The 6,711-nt window shown below is 32.7% G+C and overlaps 1 pseudogene; it reads right to left on the reverse strand.

Annotated features, from left to right (window-relative positions):
- Positions 1-1,377: 1,377 nt before the first annotated feature.
- On the reverse strand, positions 1,378-6,711 carry LOC109339141 (annotated as a pseudogene).

Genomic DNA, 6,711 nt, shown 5'->3' on the forward strand with positions numbered 1-6,711 from the left:
AACATTTTTCTTTGATCTCTAAGATTACCAAGATTTAACTAAACTTATATGCATTATTATAGATGATTAAGACCTGTAAATGCACAAAACATAATATGCAAATAACTCGGAATGATATACATGTCAAGTTAAGTAAATCATGTAATACAGAAATGTAAAGAGTTAAGGGTTAAGAAGAATGAGACACGACTTTTATCCTAGTTCTTTTAGGGTCCACTTGCAAACTACATCCAAGCATCCCCTTATGATCTTAGAGATATTTTTCTTCACTATTGGAAACCAATTTTTTCTTACAAACACAATTGCAATACAACACGCAAGAAATTCTTTCTTGGATCCTTTGAGCCCTAAACCCGGTTTGACTACTCAACTCACCTACAAGGATACCACACTATTCGCGATTCTAGTCCCATGCGATTTCTCGCTCTACCCAAGACTTTTTGCCTTGTGAAGACAATCATTCATACCTAACAACAACTAGGGTTTTACCAAACCAATTCTCTCTCAATTGTGATACTAAACATACCAAGAGAATATCTTTTTGCCTTGTCTAAATCTTTCAAGTTATCGATGCAGTTATGTGTGCAAAATAATCACTCTTCTAGAATATAAGAACCCTTTTACAAAACTCACAACTCAGAATATAGAAAATGTGAGATGCAAGTTTTCTTTACAAAGATATGACAATGAAACTCTTTGGAAATCTTTCTAAAGATTCTCCCTTTTCCCTTTTACAAAAGAACACATTGAAAATCTCTCTAGAATATGAAAGTGAAAGAGCAATGATTTTCTGAACATTGTGAAATATGCTTTCGTGTGTGTTCCAACTATCAAAATGATATGTATCTTACGAAGCAATAAGAAAAACTTGGGTTAATATACAATTCTGTTTTCTGTTAGATATAATTGATTATCACTAAATTTAATCGATTAACGATTCTTTAAAATACAAGAAACCAGAAATTGTGACAACCCTTAGTCGATTAAACCCAAACTTAATCAATTAACGGATTCTCAACATTTCAATACTTAATCATTAAAAGAACTCTTAATCGATTAATGGTTTTACAAAAATATATTTCAATGTAATATGAACCTCCTACATGATTTGTAAAAGTATGATGTATGGCTTTGAATGATGTATGATTTAAAACTCTTTTCCAATACATCAAAATCATATGATCATGTCTGTATGCAAGTGCATGCAAGTCATGTATGTACGCATGTAAGTCTCATTTTAGTTATGATTGATTTTAACTTATGAGACTTCCATTAGGGTTCATCTTAGCCTAGACTCTTTCTAAGCAAACATTTTAAGACCTAATAAAGATATAAAAACACTTAGCCTCTAGATCTTCTTGAATGCTTTATCTTGTGTGAATCTTGAGTCTTGGTTTTGTTGTTGACTTTGTTGTTCGTTGATTTATTCATCCCTTCAAGCTTGTCCTTGATATACAATCTTTGATGTTGATCTTTATCTTTATCAAACTATGTCTTTCATCAACCTTTGTCTTCATCAAAATCTATATGATGCATGTTTGCATACACAATCTACTCATTGGTGTATGTTTGCATCTTCAATCTCCCCATTTTTTATGATCACAAATACTTGTTGGATCTGAAAACTCTTTGTTGGATCTGCTTGATGACAATCAACTATGTTTTGCAATTTTCTCGTTGTAAGTTGATGCACATTTCTCCCTCTTGCTCCCCCTCAATTTTAGCATATGGTGACTTATCTTTTGCTTGCAAAAGCATCAACTTTTCTTCTCTTGTAACTCCTGCAAAACATAAACAGTAATCTTTCTCCCCCTTTTGCCATGAAAAAAAAAAGAGCAATGTGATATATGAAAGCTTATTGCCAAAAGAAAAGAAAAACAATACAATTTCTATTGTTATTAATCGATTATATTTCTACTTAATCGATTAACTCTATTTCAATTTACACAGAATTGCATTTTATATGACAATTAATCGATTATTGTCTGCTCTTAAACGATTAATACTACTGATATGATAGAATATAGTGCAGATTACATGATGTTTGCAAAATGTTATTATACTTGATGTCCATTTAGTTTTATACAATTGTTTTATGCATATTATGCGCAGTATGATCAATGTAACAGATTTAAAATAACTGAGTATTCATTCATTCATTGGTCAAACAATTACAAGAGTAAGATAGCAAGTACATAATTCAAGTGAAAGCACAAAAATACAATTGTTGCATGTCAAAGCACAAAACAATCTAACAAGTTTGAGATTATAATGCAACGACCAAAACGACATAACCTTAACTCCTAAAACATAACCTAACTAGGACACACTAGTCGCCCTAAGCTAGACTAACTAGGTGGTGGTTGCGGAAAGCCGCTGAAGATTCTAAATAGAAAGTGAAGTTGTTCGAAACTATTTTGGTTATCTTCTTCTTGTCTATGAAACACCACCATGAGCCTATCCTCCATGGATTGTATTCTCGAATCAATTCGCTCATTCAAGCGTTGTTCCATGGCATCCAGATGAGTCAAACCAAATGAAGGTCCTTGAGGCATATTAGAAGCCCCGTCATTTTGTTACTCTTGGTTTTGCTCACCTTACTCACCAACTTCCTCCTCATTCGGTATATCCAAATTTACACTGGTCATATGGTCCTCTTGATACATCTATTCACCATCATATTTGTAAATGGTCATCTTGTGAATGAGATTATCATGGACCATATGCTCTCAGGGATTCCTACCAATTATCTCCATACCAGATGTGTCGATCCCAATGTGATCAATGACACAGGAGATAAATATCTCATATGCTAGCAGTCTTGAGGAAGACGATGCAATGTGATACATGACTTTCAAAATCTCATCAGGTCAGCTTATTAGAATATCTTCCTTAATAACAAACATTAACTTCAAATCATTTACAGTTGGTTGCGAGTGATTTGTGTTGCGATGAAGAATGAGTCCATACATATTAAGCAATATGAAAAACTTGGGTTAGTATACAATTCTATTTTCTGCTATATATAATTGATTATCACTAAATTTAATCGATTAACGATTCTTTAAAATACAAGAAGCCAGAAATTGTAACAACCCTTAATTGATTAAACCCATACTTAATCGATTAACGGATTCTCAAGATTTCAATGCTTAATCGATTAAAATAACTCTTAATCGATTAATGGTTTTACAGAAAGATATGTCAATGTAATATGAACCTCCTACATGATTTGTAAAAGTATGATGCATGACTTTGAATGATGTATGATTTAAAACTCTTTTTCAATGTATCAAAATCATATGATCATGTATGTACGCATGTGCATGCAAATCATGTATATATGCATGTAAGTCTCATTTTAGTTATGATTGATTTTAGCTTGTGAGATTTCCATTAGGGTTCATCCTAGCCTCTTTCTAAGCAAACATTTTAAGACCTAATAAAGATATAAAAACACTTAGCCTCTATATCTTCTTGAATGCTTTATCTTGTGTGAATCTTGAATCTTGACTTTATTGTTGACTTTGTTGTTTGTTGATTTGTTCATTCCTTTAGCTTGTCCTTGATATACAATTTTTTTTGTCGATCTTTATCTTTATCAAACTCTGTTTTTCATCAACATTTGTCTTCATCAAAATATATATAATGCATGTTTGCATACACAATTTACTCATTAGTGTATGTTTACATCTTCAGAACACTCAGATCCAATTGTTATATAATGTGCCAGGCGCATCGCACTTCTATCTACAGTATGGTGACATCTATAATCTTCTTTGTTAGAAAAAAATAAGTAGATAGTTAGCAAGTAATGGTTATGCTCTTTCTTAATGATGGTTTGTGTAATTTTATTAGAAGTGTTTTGTGGAGTTTCTATATTTAAAAGATTGATTCTTTCAAATTCAGAACAAATAGTAAACCAACGGATGTTGATTCAAGTGGTACATACTCGGACAAGATTACCTTTAGTGCGAGGATAGTTGTGGGAACCCAAAAAAAATAACAAATAGTCAATTTAACTAAGTTTAGTTAAAGCATGGAAAATAGCAACCATGATAATATAGTCACTATTTCAAAGATTGTTTTTTTATATTTTCGGTACTTACAAGCATATCTTTCTTGAAGCATGTGCAAAGCTTTAGTGCAGCATATTCTGACATCATCTCTGCAATCATCAAACCACTAATTGATGGAAGTAGTGGTTAAAGAACATAAATCATGTTAGAACAACCTACTTTTTTCAATATATGGCAATGTATAATGCATTTATTTATATCTGCGAAACAGGTCCTAACCTTGCCATATTTTGCCAACCTGATGGCAGATTCGGACTTTCTCAATCTCAGCAGTGGATGGTTTATCTTGGTCTGAAGAAAGAATATCATAGAAAGGACTACTTACGTGATCAATGCATCTTCAACGGTGCCTGCTGGTATTCCAACCATCCCAACTGTCCAGTTTAGGGAAAGTACTCTGGATGTAGCAGAAAGTCATCCTTCTAAATCATTACAATCCTCGGAGTATCAAACAAGGTAAATAGAAATGGGTGAATGAGTATTAGAGATGGTGCTTTTACCTATAATGTGGATTGATCCTTCTAGTTCCGGACCCAAGTTCATGCATATTGGTTTTCCCAAAGAGTACGGCACCGCATAACCTCAGATGCTTAACACAACAAGCATCATCTGTACAATGCCTTTCATTATGTAGCCACTTTGTACCTCCTTGAGGACAACATGGCCAGATATGTTAGTGAATTAAGAAATCAGCAACTAAAATCATTTTTAATAGAAGACACCTTAGAAAGAAAAATGAAACACATTACACTACCTGTTGTTGGATATGGTAAACAATCTATTTCATCCTTGATAGCAACAAGATTTCCATCTAATACAGAGATAGGTTTCCCTGCAAACATAGTATGCATCAAATAAGTATCTATTCTGTATGTTGAGAAACATGGCAATAGACACCATACTAATTCAATTGTGAAGCTATTCTTTTCTACCTAAAGATTATAATATAGTTGTCCCGGAACCTTTATCATGAGCACATATAAGCCAGAAAATGTGTAGGAGAGATGTAATTAGGATTGTACATTTCAATAACATTATCAATTGGCATCATTTAAAGTTCCATGTGGTTAAGTTGCTATTAAATACCTTTCTGATATCGCATAGTCGATTCATTGGCTTGTCTTAGTATATCGTCACCATTGTAGTGAATGAAGAACCCCATTTGGATTGGAGGTTTTCCAGATTCATCAACAGCAGTTATGAATCGTTCCGCAACCTGTGCAAATGGAAAAGGAAAGATAATGAATGGAAAAATATATCCTGACTCAGAACAGGTAGAGATATGAAGGATTTGTGGCTGCAAAAACATTATTTCAATGCAAAATTTTGAACAATATAACTTCATGCATGGTAGATGCTATGTTTTTATTAGTAATAAACAGAGTAATGAACAAGCTAAAGGGATATATAAAGGATGTAATACCTGGTATGGTGTTATAATCCCTGAGTTATATAGGCTTCAGAATAATCCATTATTGTCCAGCTATAGAATGAAGGTGTTTTTTCATCTAGTGTTTCTTCTGAAGATTTAGGCAAGCAATCTATCGCAAATTGAACTTTCTCTGGAGGCGATAACGAAGAATCTAAGCTTTCGACTTCTTTTTCTTCTATGTCTGTAATAGAAAAATGAAATCAGTAATCCACTTTCTAATAAAGCTACCTTGAGAGATATGGCCAAAACTCTGCAATCCCAAACAATTGGTTTGTACAAAATCTCACTTTTATATATACATCAGTTGGAAAGAAACTTGCGAAAAACAACAAACCTTTGAAATGATGTAAGGGAACATAGAGAGGTGATTCTTCTAAATCTGCATTTGTAATAAGCTGCAGAAATTTAGAAAGGAAAAAAATTGTTAAGAATTGGATAAGAAAACTGCTATTATAATTTGAATTCACATAGCTGATTTCTTCAAAATCAAAACATGCAGATGTTGTCGAAAAGTATGTAAACTATAAGTAACATAAAATAAAATGAAAAACTGATTCCGAAGCTTGAACTTCAAGAAAATGAACATGGACTTAAAACTTTAATTTGGAACAGACATGGATCAAGAGCATACCATGTGAATAAGATTGTTTCCTTTCAGTATGTACAATAGCAAGGTTCCTATTATTGGACACTCCAAGAAAAGAGTGAAAATCTTGATCAAAATTCCGGTCATGGGAGGAGCTGTGTTAGAAAAGAAAAGATCATTAGCAATTTATGGATTGTAAGATTCTCATCCATAAAGACTAAGTCTTTCTTACAACCCAAAGTTTTGTTATAAAAATCTATCAGTTTCTCAGCTTGAGAAACCATGGCATTCAAAGCAACCACTTTTTTCCTCAAAAAGTTGAAAATATATTATTCTTGAAAGTTGAAACACACTATCAATTATATTCCTCTGCTTGTAACCAGAGACTCATAAATGTTACAATTTTGTATTTTAATCATAAGAGGATAAGAAATCTATAAATGGAAAAAACACAAGAAAAACAAAGCTTTGTGAACCTTTGACATTGGCTTGGAGATAGAATTCAGTGCTAAAAGGGCCTAAGTCTACATCATTCACAGGTGTGTAAATTGTACCCTTACATTTGAACAAACCCATTATAGTGTAACAGAAAGAAAAAAAAGAGGAAAATATGC

The sequence above is a fragment of the Lupinus angustifolius genome, unplaced genomic scaffold (assembly GCF_001865875.1).
Source record: "Lupinus angustifolius cultivar Tanjil unplaced genomic scaffold, LupAngTanjil_v1.0 Scaffold_58_62, whole genome shotgun sequence".
Taxonomy (NCBI): Eukaryota; Viridiplantae; Streptophyta; class Magnoliopsida; order Fabales; family Fabaceae; genus Lupinus; species Lupinus angustifolius.